This window comes from Schistocerca cancellata, chromosome 3, assembly GCF_023864275.1.
Source record: "Schistocerca cancellata isolate TAMUIC-IGC-003103 chromosome 3, iqSchCanc2.1, whole genome shotgun sequence".
Lineage (NCBI taxonomy): Eukaryota > Metazoa > Arthropoda > Insecta > Orthoptera > Acrididae > Schistocerca > Schistocerca cancellata.
Genome location: NC_064628.1, coordinates 583495563 through 583513303, shown reverse-complemented (window position 1 = coordinate 583513303; position 17741 = coordinate 583495563). Strand labels below are relative to the sequence as shown.

Below are 17741 nucleotides of genomic sequence, written 5' to 3'. Positions count from 1 at the left end.
TATAATTCTGTGAAATTCAGGCTGGAGGAGATCTAAGAGACAATTTTGTTCTTGTTTGAAAGCCAGCCTTACTTTGAGCGATCACATTTGACAGTTATTCTCCTTCTGTGGTCATGGTCTTTCATTAATTCATTGGTTCCAAGCATGAAAGACTTTCTTTTAAATCAGCTTCTCACTACTACCACTATTATTACATAGCAGAACTCTTGCACATTGTTTAATTGTTTTTCCTCCATGGCAGTTCTTGTCTTTGAATTCCTTTGTGCAGTCAAGCATTACATTGTAAAATAGGCCGGTCTTATCTGCACTGACAATGTTTTTAGGAGTGTATTATTCTTTCAGATGAATTTCTGTCCAATCTTGCACTGTCTCAGGATCAACACTTTTGCTTTTGTCATACACTTTCTGACAACTGATGCCATATCTAACCTCAATTTATGCAGCCAACCTACTGAAGCCTTGAACTTTCTATACGGAGTTGACCAACAATTCAGTTGCTTTTTCACAAAGCCTCAAAGCATTGGGCTGCTAGTAGGAAAGCCTTCTGCTGTGTGTTGCCGGCCGGATCCACTGCAGTTCTCCACATCTTTATATTTCCCACCCTGAATGCATGTCCACGTACTAGCAGGAATTCCAAACACAATTGTGCTGTCCTCAATTTCCATTGCCTTCACTACAATAGAATTTATGGTAGACATAGCAATTTCTAATTCACTCACTTTATATTACTATTTTCATTCACTACCCTCAAAATCCATAGTTTTCAGTGATTGTAATGCTTTTGTTCTTTCTTTCACACATGTTGTCAGTTCTCACATAATTAGAAATACAGTAATTATGGTACTGCAGCTCATAAGTAAGCCTAATTAAAGCAACTGCCTCTAATATGTGTGTTACTTCACTGAATGCAGATAATCTAATGAGCCATGTTGTGGCTTATGATTTATGAGTGACATACAACAGTTCCTGTCCAGTAGCACCCTAGTGCTGGTTCGGCAAAAATTGTGTAACTTCGGGAAAACAAATGACTCCTACACCTAGTATCAACCCTTCCAATGGTTATTACCAGTGCTGTAACTGTAAGTTTCGTACTTCATACTTTATATTTAAAAAAGATGCTGTGACTTACCAAACGAGAAAGCGCTGGTAGATAGACACAATAAAAAAAAAAACACACAAACACCCACACAAATTTCAAGCTTTCACAACCCACGGTTGCTTCATCAGGAAAGAGGGAACAAGAGGGAAAGACAAAAGGATGTGGGTTTTAAGGGAGACGGTAAGGAGTCATTCCAATCCCGGGAGCGAAAAAACTTACCTTAGGGGGAAAAAGGGACAGGTATACGCTCGCTCGTGGCCCCCCCCCCCCCCCCCCTCCCACACACACACACATATACAGACACAAGCAGACATATGTAAAGACAGAAAAGTTGCAACACTAGAAAATTATAACAAAATGCAGGAAGACCTGCAGTAGGATGACACTAGGTGCAGGGAGTGTAGGTTGGCTCTCAACATAAACAAATGTAATGCATTTTGGATAAAAATTGGGGACCACAGTAAATTGATCGAAATGTCAGCAGTTTAGTTGTTTTAGTAATTTACAATGACACTGGCAATGGAAGCCCACGGATAGATGTAACATATTTTGCATTAAATAGGTAAAAAGACCAAGTATTCTATCATTACAATTGCAGAAGAGTCACTGGAAGCAGCCACTTTCATATGACATCTAGAATGGTGTGTGTGTGTGTGTGTGTGTGTGTGTGTGTGTGTGTGTGAAGAAATTTAATTAGGAATGACCACATAAAACTTACTGCATGTGAGGCTGATGCCAGACTGAGATTGGCTGCCTGAATCCTCAGGAAGAGTCGTCCACCCACAAAGAAGGCAGCTTACAAACATTTTGTTTGAACTATAATTGAAAATTGCTCATTAGCCTGTGATCCTTGCCAGATAGGAATGGCAGAGGAATAGAGATGATCCAAAGGAGAGCACTGTTTTTCATTACAGGTTATTTAGTAAGCATGAAAACATCATGGAAATGCTCAACCAACTCAAGTGGCAGATGCTGCAAGAGAAATTTTCAGCATGCTGCAAGAGATATTTTCAGCATCACTGTGTGCCTTACTGTTAAAATTTTTGAGAGCTTAGACTCATAGAAGAGTCAGTTAGTATACTGCTTTCTATTACTGTGATAGTGCTCTTTGGGTTGTTTTTGCTTTTAGGTAATCAGACTTCATTTATTAAAAATTATTTTCGGCAGTGTGTCTGGTGCACTTCCCATTCAAATTGCATAATCTGCAGTGGTCCGCCTTGCACGGTGTTGATTTAGTATTTGATTTGTAATCATAAATTAATTCTGTGTTTTGCTATTGCACTATTCTGTGAGAGCTGTGAATGCATTGCTTTTGGTAGACTACTGGGTCGACCATTAAATATGTGCTCACCATCTGGTTTTACGTCGGGCTCTTATGTTCCCTATCTTGTGAGCTTCCTCCACCACTGAGCAACTGCACATCTGCCTCCTCCTCCTCTTTCACACTCTGTGTCCACCACAGATTCTGGCAAAATGAGACTATAAAGGTAAAAAACTAGAGAGAATTGAGCTCACATGGAGACTTACCAACAGTTAATCGTCCAGTGTACCCTTCATGACTGGAGTAGGGAAAGTACCATCTGCTGCATACTGTAAGTTGGCTTGCGGACTGTAGATGTAGACAGTGAGCTTGTGGTTCGGGACTGTGTATTGCTATTTGTCTGTTGTGGTGGTGGTGGTGGTTGTTGTCGTTTTCAAGCACTGAAAAGAAAAGTGATAAGCTGCACTATGGTCCATCTATCTACTATTGCAGTCTGCAGTTTTCAGAATATTGTTGCCCATGACAGTTGACTCTGGTGGTACTTCATGTCCATTCCGTATTCAGCTTCTACACAGTCAGTCAGTAAAAGGTATGACAAGATCCCAGCCACATGACATTATGCCTGTATTATGATTTCTACTATTACCATGATAGATGATGATGATGATGATGATGATGATGATTATGAGGTCCCATACTCCGAGGAGTGTAGGGGATGATGCGGGAGACCCGCACCGCTGACTAGGCAAGGTCCTAGTGGAGGTGGTTTGCCATTGCCTTCCTCCGACCGTAATGGGGATGAATGATGAATACGACACAACACCACCCAGTCATCTTGAGGCAGGGAAAATCCATGACCCAGCTGGGGATCGAACCCGGGACCCCATGTGCGGGAAGCGAGAACGCTACCGCAAGACCATGAGCTGCAGACACTACCATGATTGGAACCTCAAAAAACTGTCTCCCTGTTTAAAAAGTTTTTGTGTCAGAAAATCTTAAGTCACTCAGTGGCATACCGGTCACTAAGTTCACTGCTGACTCCATAGATATTGCAGAGGACATTATCAAGAAATCTGAATTATTTGTCTGTTTCAGTTTCGACAGCAGTCTTTGTCTGTGTGTTTTTCTCCTGTGCTCCCTGTTTGCTGGGGATAACCTCTGGATCTACAGTGTGTTGCAATGTTGAATACTGCCACCACTGCATAATGTCCCATTCTCTCCAGTATTTAGGATTCCTTGTGCGCACAGATTGGTACTTAGAGGAACTGCTGTTCTAGTAGTAAGGGGTGAGTGTGTTGGTGTAAATGAAGGTGTGCCTCCTATGCCTTTTTACACTCAGTGTCACCATTGTTATCAAGGATCTGCAATGTTAATTCGGGTTACAGATCTCCTGAACATCTGGTATTGTGCCCTAATCAGTTGTTTACACACAGATCGAGTCACATCCACATACTAAGTGCATTCCAATTCCCAGTTTAGTGTTCTTTGGAATGCTTTCTTCTCCCCTTGTACGTTCATTTATTTCTTTTATTCTGATTTGGTATGAGTACGTGCCAAGCCGACTGTCACCTACCGGAAAGTAGGTCGGCCACATTGAGGGGCTTCAGGTGTTGTAATCCAAACCTTGACTATTTGAAAAGAAGTTGTACGTTCAGCCTCCTTTTCAGCATCATCCCAGCTAGAGGAGAATCCAGTCTCTTGTTTGTTGTTGCTCTGTGGCCTGAATTTTGCGGTATTCATTCCTGTTCAGACAGTGCATAGCTGTTTTCTTCATTGTTTCTAAGCCAAGCAGACACATTGCAAGTAATACACTAAGCGCATCTGCAGAGATGGCACCAAAAACTCCAAACAGCCTGAGGAGCAATCCATGTACTCTTTTTGTAGCATGTGCTGATGTTATCAGTAGCAACATGTGAAGCCTGACACTTGCTCAGTAACACTCAATAGCAGTTAAATAGCCTTGTTATACAGTTGTGTTGATTGCAGTGGTGCCTGACTAAGTGTATCCTGCTTTTGTATTACTTTTCGACCTCTCTTATCCACTTCCTCTAGATGAGTGCTGAAACTGAATTGCTCATCCACCTATGTATCTCGATACATTAGTGAAAATAATCAGTTTTTGAAAATGTTATGTAATTGGAAGGATAAAAATCTACACACCAAGTGGTGGCAGGAAAATACACACACAAAGATATTTAAATATGAAAGCTTTTGGAACCAGTGGCTCCTCCTCTTGGTAGAAAGGTAGAAGTGGAAGGAAGAGGGGTGAAGGAAGAGGACTGGTGAGGTTTAAGAAATGGAGAGATTTCAGAAAAGTCACCCAGAATCCTGGGTCAGGAGAGACTTACTGGATTGGATGAGATGGAAAGACTGATTGTTGTGGGCGGGTGGAAGATAGGGTAATATACAAGACAGAGATTACTGCCAAAACATTGTGCATGAGTTAACAAGAGCAGAAAGCTAAGTGCATTGCATGTGATAGAGGTGAGAGAGAGGAGGAGGAGGAGGGGGGGGGGGAGGCAAATAGACAGGTCAAAAACGCAAGATACAGAAAATGAAAAGGGATTGAAGAAAGGAATAGCTACTGTGAAGGAATGGCGAGACTGACGAAATTAACGTAGTTGAGGCCAGGTAGATGGCAAGAATGAAGGACATGTTGTAGTGCCGGTCCCCACCTGCAGTGTACTGAGAAACTGGTGTCTGGGGGAAGAATCCAGATGGCACTTGTGGTGCAACAGGCACTGAAGCCACGACTGTCATGTTGTAGAGCATGCTGTGCAACAGGGTACTGCACCCTCTGCATAGGTCTATTCATCCTAACTTGTAACTTGTTGGTAGTCATACAAATGTACAAGGGTGGTCGAAAAGTTCATGGAACGGAAAAAAAGTACTTACATTACTGAAATTTTTTTAAATTTTCAGTGTAGTCTCCTTGTAGGTTAACGCACTTCGTCCAACCATGTTCAAGCGCCTTCATCCCATCTCGAAAACGAGTGTGGCAACAATTCATACCTTAGTTCGCGTAATTTTGCCAAGGTGACAGTGTGGGGGCTCGCGTCAAGAGTCGCGGCACCCATCTTGCAGATAATTTTTTCATATCTAATTCTTCATTTAAAATGTGATATACCCTTTCAGATGGCATCTGGCAAGTGTGAGCAGTTTGATGTACTTTCAATCAGTGATCCTGCATGACCATTTTGTGCACTTTTGCAGTGATTTCTGGAGTAGTGACACGTCTTGGCCAACCAGTGTGCAGATCATCATCTAAGCTCTCCTGATCAAATTTAAATTCATTTGTCCACTTGGCAACAGTTGAATATGAAGGAGCAGAGTCCCCCAGTGTCTTCTGGAAATTGACGTGAATGTCCTTTGCTTTTATGCCTTTCTTTACGAAATACTTAACCACTGCGTGAATCACAATTTCTTTCCGTCTTCGCAAATCACTTCGCAGGAACAACAACTGCCATGTCACTGCCACAGCTCTCTTCCAAGAGCACTGATGTGGCATGTGTTTACAGGTAACAGTCCAATGACTATCATGTGAACAACTCGCACTAGCACTGACCTCTCCTGGTGATTCTGAGAACTTTTAAAACCACCCATTTAAAAGCCAAAACAGTGTTTACATAATAGCTGGTATACGGCGTATTATTTCACAGGTGGCTTTCCTTTTGATAGTACATGTTTTGCCAGTTAAAGGGCAGGTATAGGTTGTGATCGTAGGGTACATAGGCCAAGTCTTATAGTGGGGGCAGTCACAGGGGTAGGATCCATAGGGTAGGGAAAGTGGTGCAGGAGTAGTATAGAGTCTAACAAGGATATTGCGGAGATTTGGAGGGAAACAAAAAGCTATTCTAAGTGTGGTGGGGAGAATGTCAGACAGAGTGGACCTCATTTCAGAGGGTGTTTCTAGGAAGACATAGCCTAATTGAAGTAGCTAATTAATACTTCCAAGCCCAGGATAATACTGAGTGACAAGTGGTGTGTTCCGAAGTTGTTTTTTAGAGGGATCAGCAGTACCAGGATTGGATGTGATGGTCCATAAAATCACCTTTTGAGGTAGGCTCATGGGGTAATTATGTTCAGTGAAGGCTGAGGTGTGAATTGATGTATTGCTATAACGCATCTGTCTTTGGACAAATATGCTTGTCTCGAATACCAAGGCTATATGGGAGGGACATTTGATGTTGAAAGGATGACAACTGTCCAAATGGAAGTATTGTTGTTTATTAGTAGGTTTAATGTGAACAGAAATGTGTAACAGACCTGTGGCGAGGATGAGTACAATGTAAAGAAAGTAGCGTGGGATTTGGAATAGGGCCATGTTAAAGTTAATTGGGAAAATGTGTTTTCCAAGAATTTTAACAGGTGAGCCTCACAATGAGTCCATATCACAAAGATGTCACAATGTATCTAAACCATACCAGAAGTGGGAGGCTTATGGATCCCAGGAAAACCCCCTCCAAATGGCCCATGGAAAAGTTGGCATAGGAAGGAGCTATCCTAGTTCCATAGCTGTGCCACTGATCTATTTGTATGTCTAACCCCAAAGGTGAAGTAGTTTTTAGTAAGTATAAAGTTGATTAAGGGGAGCAAGAAGGATGTCATAGGTTTTGAATTAGGTGGATGCTGACTGAGGAGGTGTTGAGCAGCAGACTGACCTTGTACATGCTGGATGTTGGTTAGAGGGTGGTGGTGTCAGTGGTGACAAGCAAAGTGTGTGGTGGGAGTGGGACAGGCACAGATTTCAGATGATCCAGAAAATGGTTGCTGTGTTTAATAAAGGAGGGGAGTCTTTGTGCTTTATGTTTCAGGTGTTGATCAACAAGGCCAGGTATATGTTTGGAGGGTGCTTTGAAGCTAACAGCAGTAGGATGGCCAGGTTGGTTGGTTTTGTGGAGCTGAGGAAGAAGGTAAAAGGTGGGGTTACGGTTTTGGTTGGAGTAAAAAGTTCTGTGGATTGATATGTTAGTCCTTGTGATGGCCCTGAGATTTTAAGGAGGGATTGTAGGTCAGTTTGAATCACAGGAATGGGTGTCAGACAGCTGGTATAGACCTTCATTTACATACCCCCATTAGTCAAGTACAACAGCGGTAGATCTCTTCTCGACTGGTAGAATGATGATGGAGTCATCAGGTTTTAGGGAATGAAGAGTTCTGCAGAGGCCAGGTTAGGGACATGTTGTAGGGGCCTGCGGTAGGATTGTGAAGCAATGATGGATGTGGAGAATTCTTGGAAGGCTTATAAGGGATGATTTTGAGACAGTGGTGGTGGATCAAGTTGGGATCGTGGCCAGAACTGTTCAAGGCAGGGTTTAGTGTCAGGTTTGCTGTTGAAAAGGTTTTCTGATTGGGTTGCAAAATGTTAAGAGGGTGAGTCAAATGAAAACCTTAAGTTTGTAATAACCAATCGAAATTTTGCGCCGTTATCCTGTAAGTTCGTAAGCTTGCTACAAATAGCATACAGAATGGCCTGTAGTTGGCAGCACAGTGCAGATGCACACATACTGTCACAGTATCAGTGTAAAGATGGCTGCCCCACTTGCGACTTTCACCAGGGAAGAACAGCGTTCTGTTATTCGGTTTTTGCGTAGTGAAGGTGTGAAACCTATTGAAATTCATCAGCGAGTGAAGGTTCAGTACGGTGATGCTTGTTTGTCACAGCAGCAAGTCTATGAATGTAGTAGGAAGTTCGCAAATGGTGTGACTTCAGTGGAAGATGCTTCTCGTCCAGGTCAGGCACAACGAGTTGTGACTCCACAGAACATTGCAGCAGTTGAAGCCATAGTGAAGGAAAACTGCTGAGTGACACTGAATGACATAGCAGCATGTTTACAGATTAGTCATGGGTCGGCACATGACATTGTGCATGATGTGCTCCAATTTCACAAAGTGTCTGCAAGATGGGTGCCATGGCAGCTGACTCCTAAAATGAGAGAATGATGTGTTGGTGCTTGTGAAGAACTTCTTTAGCGCTTTGAACGAGAAGGTGATGGCTTCCTTGCAAGAATCGTTACTGGGGACGAAACCTGGGTTCACTTCCACCAACCTGCATTTTGTGTGTCTTCCTCATCCACCATACTCACCAGACCTTGCCCCAAGTGATCTCCATATGTTTGGACCACTCAAAGACGCAATAGGAGGAAAGAAGTTCCATTCTGATGAAGAGGTACGCCACACGGTGCATGAGTGGTTGTGCCAACTACCAAAATAATTTTTTTCTAAGGGAATTTATGCACTTTGTAAGTGCTGGAGGACTTGCATTGAGTGCGGGGAGATTATGTTGAAAAGTGATACCACTTTGTACCACTTCTGCACAATAAATAACATGTAAAAAATATTTAAGGTTTTCATTTGACTCGCCCTCGTATTTCCAGATGATCTGGATACAGATTTTCTTTTTATGGGAGTGTTATTAAGTCACATTAGTAGATCTCTTAACAACATGTCTGTATTTTTTTAAATAGCTTACTTTACGCTTTGGTACCAATTGTGCACTTCTTTAACTGCAATGTAATGTAACCTGCTTCAATATTGCTTCTTGAGTTATCCTTTATGAGGACCATTATGTCATCAGAATATGCCCTCTCTTCTTGGAATGAATCGAGCATAAAATTCAGAAGCAAAGGGAGACAAATGGCTCCTTGTGTGCTGCCTTTGGAGAGCTTAATGTTGAACTGTTATCTCTCTGTCTTGTCAGTAACCTTTTAGACAGTTGTGTAGAGCTGTAGGGCAGTCCAACTCTCTTTGATGTGAAAGAGTTCAGCACCCCAGCAATGTCTGTCATTATGGTTGCTACATAGTTGTGTGGAGCATTTCGTACTAAGGATGTTGCTTCATTCCTAGAATAATCTTTCTTTGACTTCCCTTTCCTAAGGCCAAAGTGGTGATGACTGACTCCGTACAGCACTCTTTGCACCTTCAATTTGCAACATAGCAATTTTTTCAACACATAAGGAAAATTGTGTAACAGTAGATTAACCTATAGAACTTTGGAACAAAAGGGCCCTGGTGCTCACACTTCTTTAAGATTATTACATTTTCCTCTTTCAATAATGTTGATATTATGTCCCGTAGGAGACATTCGTTGTTCAGCTGACTGACTTGTGGACTGATCTGCGCATAAAAAGACTGCCAAACTTCCACAGGAATGCCATAGAGACCCAGTTTTTTAATTATATTTTCAGTATTTCTTTTTGGACTTCATTGTTCACAAAAGGACACACTACACGTTCACTTATGTACATCTCTCTATTTTTATTGTGAAGTCTCCTATATTTTGCATGTTTGGCCACACACATTGCACACATTGGTCTCCAAAAATATGGTCTGAAAACTACAAATCCATTAATAACCAATCTGGTTGTGCTCAGTTCATACTTCTACTCTTACTCTTCAAAATTGACAACATTATCACTAATTTTACTTTTTGACATACAGTTTTGTATGGTATGCCCCAAGGATCAAGATGTAGAGTCTGTAAATTATTTCCAACTCTCCATTCTTACTGGTCACAAATTTTCTTGAAACTGTTGCCTCAGGTTCCTGTTCTGTAGCAGTCTACAAATGGTATCTTTCACAGTGTTGTTTTTCTGGTAAAATTTTGTTGTTTTGGTGACCTTTAGAGGCTCTTGCATGAATATTGTCTGTCAGAGTGCTGGAATTGCTAGCTGCTTATATTGTACTAACTAGGTGTTTTGCTTTCATTTCTGTGTTATTATGTAATTGGCATTGTGGCTTCATCTGATTTAAATTGTATTGATACTAATAATAATAAATGTTTTTACCACTAGTTCATTACTAGCTACTTGTTCAGTGTCCAGCCTTGGGACATGGATTTGATGTGAAGGTTACTTATTTAAAATGTTTGGATTCACTTAAAGAGACCTCCTTCGATAAGATGCAGGACCTGTTCATGTGGTTCCATTTTTAAAGCCTATCCAGTTCAGGTGGTCCTACTGGTAGCTAGGCTACCACCAGCATACTCTCAGCCTCAACAACACACACACACACACACACACACACACACACACACACACACACACACACACAGTTCTGCCATATCCTCCAATTCTCTATTCTTTCTTTCCATCACCCATGATTTCTATCCTTCACTCTATCATTGAAGCTCTCATCCTTTATACTTTCTAATAATTCCCATCTTCTCAATCCCACCTAACTGGTCCTCTTCCTAACAGTCTTTGTTCTCTGAGCCTTCTACCTCTGAACCTTGATACCTCCTCCCATTGCATATCTTTTCTGGCCCTGGTTAACAGTGATGCACAGCAGTACGGATAGGTTTACTGATGGAGAGATTGCCTAAAAGCACCTTGTGTATGTGTTCACTGCATTTAATGGAAGAGCAGCATGACAACACTATGCTGATAAGTTCCTCCATTGACAGCAACCCTATTACACTACTTTTCCATCTGTTTGAGGGTTGGTTGCATTTCTTTATGTTTTATGGTACCTTATTACAGGCTTTCTCACTGTGTGAAGGTGCTTTCCCATGGGGTGACACATTAAATAAATCGTAATTAAATCATTAGCCTGTAAGGAGCCACTGGAGACCACCACTTGAGCAATATCTGTGAACAACCTTTGAAATTTTGTCAGTGAAGTTTGGTTTACATGGTGTATGACAGAAAGAACATAAATACAGAGTTATTTGAATTATCCTTTGACAATAATTGCATGTACTTCGACTTTTCTGTAACAAAACAATGGAATATAGAAATAACAAGTCTGTCCCAAGTTCTGTTGGAATCTCGGTGAACAATCATACAACAGAAGTTATGGTACTGCAAACATCTTGCTTGATACAACTTTGGTGTAGAAATATTATGATTTCAATGCAGGAAATTAACTCGAAAGAAATTGAAGAAATCTATTAGGACAGGAAACTAAATGGAGTGAATGTTTAAGGAAAAGTAAAGAACATATAACATGCAACCTTAACTCTAGAGCAGGTGAGCTCTTAAATGTTAGAGGAGCAGGCACACAGTGTATTATGCACACATTGATGATAAGTGGTGTGGTAGGTGGCTGTTGAATGCTGTTGTTGTTGTTGTTGTTGTTGTTGTTGTTGTGGTCTTCAGTCCTGAGACTGGTTTGATGCAGCTCTCCTTGCTACTCTATCCTGTGCAAGCTTCTTCATCTCCCAGTACCTACTGCAGCCTACATCCTTCTGAATTTGCGTAGTGTATTCATCTCTTGGTCTCCCCCTACGATTTTTACCCTCCACGCTGCCCTCCAATACTAAATTTGTGATTCCTTGATGCCTCAGAACATGTCCTACCAACCGATCCCTTCTTCTAGTCAAGTTGTGCCACAAACTTCTCTTCTCCCCAATCCTATTCAATACTTCCTCATTAGTTATGTGATCTACCCATCTAATCTTCAGCATTTTTCTGTAGCACCACATTTCGAAAGCTTCTATTCTCTTCTTGTCCAAACTATTTACCGTCCATGTTTCACTTCCATACATGGCTACACTCCATACAAATACTTTCAGAAACGACTTTCTGACACTTAAATCTATACTCGATGTTAGCAAATTTCTCTTCTTCAGAAACGCTTGCCTTGCCATTGCCAGTCTACATTTTATATCCTCTCTACTTCGACCATCATCAGTTATTTTGCTCCCCAAATAGCAAAACTCCTTTACTACTTTAAGTGTCTCATTTCCTAATCTAATACCCTCAACATCACCCGACTTAATTCGACTACATTCCATTATCCTCGTTTTGCTTTTGTTGATGTTCATCTTATATCATCCTTTCAAGACACCATCCATTCCATTCAACTGCTCTTCCAAGTCCTTTGCTGTCTCTGACAGAATTACAATGTCATCGGCGAACCTCAAAGTTTTTATTTCTTCTCCATCGATTTTAATACCTACTCTGAATTTTTCTTTTGTTTCCTACACTGCTTGCTCAATATACAGATTGAATAGCATCGGGGAGAGGCTACAACCCTGTCTTACTCCCTTCCCAACCACTGTTTCCCTTTCATGTCCCTCGACTCTTATAACTGCCATCTGGTTTCTGTGCAAATTGTAAATAGCCTTTCGCTCCCTGTATTTTACCCCTGCCACCTTTGCTGAATGCTGTTGATTTATAATTTATTGCATTTTTTGCTGAGAACTGTTGTTTGATAATGATTTTTGCAAACAGATTTATTAAAAGAGGAATATTTTATTATTGGGGAACTATTCTTTGCTAAATTCCACGTCTACCTTTTTTCTTCATTGATTGCTCTTTCTGTTTAAAAGCCATTTCTATTATTCCTAATTTGTGACACTGTAATACTGATTACATGAGTTGCCAAAATACACTTTTAAATATTAGCATCAACGTGTGATACAATGTGGTGGACATTGCAGTTTGTAAAATGAATTTATGGACAACGTTTTTCTCATGTAACCCATTCACTAGGTGCATACCTCTTACCATGCTTCTACGACAGTAAAATGGAGATTGATTTATTACATGTGCTTAAATATCTCATTAAAATGCTGTTTCTAAGTTGTAGTAGTTCCCACAGTAGAACAGAAATTGCTTCATTATTCTCTTTGCAGCAGTAAACCAACTAATTGACTCTGGAACACAACAGTAGTAGTAGTAGTAATAGTAGTAGCAGTCTTAAAACACAAAGAGTTTACAGCCGGAAGTTGTCCAATTTCTGCCATTTCAGAAGTAAGGAGTCCAGTAATCAAATGATTTTAAAACAACAAGTTTTTTGTACATATCTTAATTTAGTCGATTTTAAATTGGAGCGCAGGGTGCAGCAAGTGTCGTTAGGGAGGGTAGTAATGCACAGCCAACATGTTTTTGTAATAATTATCTACCCTCATTGTGGTGAGGTAACTTTATTATCATTTGTCTTTCATCATTTAGAAGGGGAACTGTTCAAAGGACGATTAGTGAGGCGTTTATGTTGATATTTCATAGTGGTGGTGGTGGTGATAACGCGGGCAGGGGGGGGGGAGGGAGGGGGGGAGAAATTAACTAATATCTGATTGCACTAAGGTGTGATGTTCTCAGAAAGGTTGAGAATCACTGATCTAGTATAATGTGAGGTTTTGTAGTGGCCTCATCCAATGTTCCTTCATTGCGCACTGTGGACGTTAGTAAAACAGATTTTTTTGCATTTAGCTACATACAGTACAAGAGCAATGTCTTTCTGGTATTCAAGAACTGTGGATCCGATTTCTCCGCTCTTGTTGGGAAAAAAATTCACGTGGAATTTTTTATTATCTTTCCTTAAGGTTACTACATAAGTCTTTGTTTCGAAAGTTGAGAGAGAGCCAGTGGATAGCTAGTATACCAGTCACTAGTGTCACATTTCTACTTGTGTCTGTTATCAGCTCAGTCAGTCAGATGGCTTGTTAGAAACACAAAATTGTCCTTCTGGTTATTTGCCACAAAACACTTCCAACAAACCAAAGTAGAATGGCTAAACATTGCACAGAGCATGTATTGTGATGCCATATTTGGCTGGTTTGCTGGGAATGTATCGTTGTCTGGAGCTGCAACGACCTCTGAATTCTTCTAGTTTCTCGTCAGTAGTAATACGAGGTGCATTCAAGTTCTAAGCCCTTCGATTTTTTTTCTGATTAACTACTCACCCGAAATCGATGAAACTGGCGTTACTTCTCGACGTAATCGCCCTGCAGCCGTACACATTTTTCACAACGCTGACGCCATGATTCCATGGCAGCAGCGAAGGCTTCTTTAGGAGTCTGTTTTGACCACTGGAAAATCGCTGAGGCAATAGCAGCACAGCTGGTGAATATGCGGCCACGGAGAGTGTCTTTCATTGTTGGAAAAAGCCAGAAGTCACTAGGAGCCAGGTCAGGTGAGTAGGGAGCATGAGGAATCACTTCAAAGTTGTTATCACGAAGAAACTGTTGCGTAACGTTAGCTCGATGTGCGGGTGCGTTGTCTTGGTGAAACAGCACACGCGCAGCCCTTCCCGGACGTTTTTGTTGCAGTGTAGGAAGGAATTTGTTCTTCAAAACATTTTCGTAGGATGCACCTGTTACCATAGTGCCCTTTGGAATGCAATGGGTAAGGATTGCGCCCTCGCTGACCCAGAACATGGACACTATCATTTTTTCAGCGCTTGTGGTTACCCGAAATTTTTTTGGTGGCGGTGAATCTGTGTGCTTCCATTGAGCTGACTGGCGCTTTGTTTCTGGATTGAAAAATGGCATCCACGTCTCATCCATTGTCACAACCGACGAAAAGAAAGTCCCATTCATGCTGTTGTTGCGCACCAACATTGCTTGGCAACATGCCACACGGGCAGCCATGTGGTCGTCTGGCAGCATTCGTGGCACCCACCTGGATGACACTTTCCGCATTTTCAGGTAGTCATGCGGGATTGTGTGCACAGAACCCACAGAAATGCCAACTCTGGAGGCGATCTGTTCAACAGTCATTCGGCGATCCCCCAAAACAATTCTATCCACTTTCTCGATCATGTCGTCAGACCGGCTTGTGCGAGCCCAAGGTTGTTTCGGTTTGTTGTCACACGATGTTCTGCCTTCATTAAACTGTCGCACCCACGAACGCACTTCGGACACATCCATAACTCCATCACCACATGTCTCCTTCAACTGTCGATGAATTTCAATTGGTTTCACACCACGCAAATTCAGAAAACGAATGATTGCACGCTGTTCAAATAAGGAAAACGTCGCCATTTTAAGTATTTAAAACAGTTCTCATTCTCTCCGCTGGCGGTAAAATTCCATCTGCCGTATGGTGCTGCCATTTCTGCGATGTATTGACAATGAATGCGGCCTCATTTTAAAACAATGCGCATGTTCCTATCTCTTTCCAATCCGGAGAAAAAAAATCGGAGGCCTTAGAACTTGAATGCACCTCGTAAAATGCTCAAAGATTGAACCATTCATGTACCGTAATTACTCGAATCTAAGCCGCACTTTTTTTCCGATTTTTGAAATCCAAAAAACCGCCTGCGGCTTAGAATCGAGTGCAACATAAGAGGAAGTTCTGAAAAATGTTGGCAGGTGCCACCACAACTAACTTCTGCCATCTAATATATGTAGCACTACACAGCCATGCTTTGCAGTCACAAAGATAAATACTGGCTCCAAAACCTCTGTGCCAGTAAATAAATTAAAAAAAAGGTGGAAAACGAGCTTTTTTTCTCCACCCCAAGTTTCGACCACTGCGTTTCTATACATTATCCAAGGAAGTAAATACAAATTCCGTATTGTTCATCTTCGAATGTAGCAGTCTTTCAATGTACTATGAAAATCCGACTGGCAAGACTGTTCGGGATGTTTGTCAATATGGCCAACTCTACGTTCTGAATTTTTTCCTACCTGTGAGAAGATATGGTTGCTAATAGTAACTTTTATGAATTGTGAGTCACATGCAGTATTCTCTTCATCATAAGAATAATACGAATATAAACATTTTGCCATGTATTGTGTCGTGTTTGCTGCTATATCATTTAAATCCTGTCTGCCTAATAAACTACGAAATTAGATGAGACAACAGTAAACGCGGAAGAATGTACATATCATGTCATGTTCATATTCGTATTATTCTTATGCCTAATAGTGATACAGTCAGAAATAAAGCACGGCAATTGACTAGATTTTTAAATCTAAGATGACTCTAATTTCTGTACAGAATGTTATGTACTAAAGAGGCGTGTGCAAAGATTTTCAAACGGAGAAAAATTTTCGCTAAACTCTCGTTCAGAACATCATCTATCATACGCAGTCTATTATCTGGTTCTTGTTGATCCTGTAGCACGCACAAAAGTAAGCCATGCCGCGAGCGGCGACAGGCCGTAAACACTCATTATCAGAATGCGGCAAACAATGCATGACACAGTACAATAATGCGTTTTCAGCTTAGTGACGTAAACACCTATAACAAAGAGAACGGCAGTTATCAGATCAAAGAAAAATAAGCAATCAATTCAATCCAGATGAAGCACGTGAAAAAGGAAGGCTGCCGGTTCCCGTATAAATATGGACGGAGCGCCTGACGCATAGCAATGGCTACCTGGTAAAGCGTAACTGCTAAACTTAAGACTCGAACCACACTACTGTAGCTATATTGTCATTCATTCGACCTAAAAACTTAAATTTCATGGTGAGCGGCTGCTCATAAGCCACCCATCACGCCGGTAAATGCCAAACGATGGCTTGCTTGTTGTAAGGACTGTAAACATTGGACGATTGAACAGCGGAAAAACGTTGTGCGGAATGACAAATCACGGTACATAATGTGGTAATCCGATGGTTGGGGGTGGGTATGGCAAATGCCCAGTGAACGTCATCTGCCAGTGTGTGTAGTGGCAACAGTGAAATTCGGAGGCGGTGGTGTTGTGTGGTCGTGTTTTTCATGGAGGGGGCTTGCACACCTTGTTGTTTTGCGTGGCACTATCACAGCACAGGCCTACATTGATGTTTTAAGCACCTTCTTACTTCCCGCTGTTGAAGAGCAATTTGGGGATGGCGATTGCATCTATCAACAGGATTCAACATCTGTTCAAAATGCACGGCCTGTGGCAGCGTGGGTTACACAACAATAACATCCCTGTAATCGACTGGCCTGCACAGAGTCGGCCTGAATACTATAGAACACCTTTGAGATGTTTTGAATACAGACTTCGTGCCAGGCCTCACCTACCGACATCGATATCTCTCCGCAGTTCAGCACTCCGTGAAGAATGGGCTGCGATTCACCAAGAAACCTTCCAGCACGTGATTGAACACCAAGTGGGGTAGTGCAGTGGTTAGCACACTGGACTTGCATTTGGGAGGACGACGGGTCAAACCCGTCTCCAGCCATCCTGATTTAGGTTTTCTATGATTACCCTAAATCGTTTCAGGCAAATGCTGGGATGGTTCCTTTGAAAGGGCACGGCCGATTTCCTTTCCAATCCTTCCCTAATCCGAGCTTGTCTCCCGTCTCTAATGAGCTCGTTGTCGACGGGACGTTAAACACTAATCTCCTTCTCGTCCTCCACATGATTGAATATATGCCTGCGAGAGTGGAATCTGTCATCAAGGCTATGAGTGGCCCAGCACCATATAGAATTCCAGAATTACCGATGGAGGACGCCACGATCTTGTAAGTAATTTTCAGCTAGGTGCCCGAATACCTTCGATCACATAGTGTACGTCTGTAAGTTCCAGCCACAGTCCTATATTAGATGCTGCGTTGTGTTTGGAGTGTCCCTATTTTCGTGTTTCCAAAGGCGACAATCTAGCAGCCCAGCATTGCCCATGAGCAGTATCAGACTCCAATAAGACACGGTGCAAGACCATCCGAAATGGCATTACCGCGGCATGCCCGGAAGATAATTAACAATATTTATGCAGGCCAT

General features: G+C 41.7%; 1 protein-coding gene across 3 annotated transcripts in view; it reads left to right on the top strand.

Annotated features, from left to right (window-relative positions):
• The window catches only part of LOC126175441 (eukaryotic translation initiation factor 5B), a 392901-nt gene that overhangs the window by 199225 nt on the left and 175935 nt on the right, over positions 1-17741 (top strand). The gene's annotated exons all lie outside the window — the stretch shown is intronic.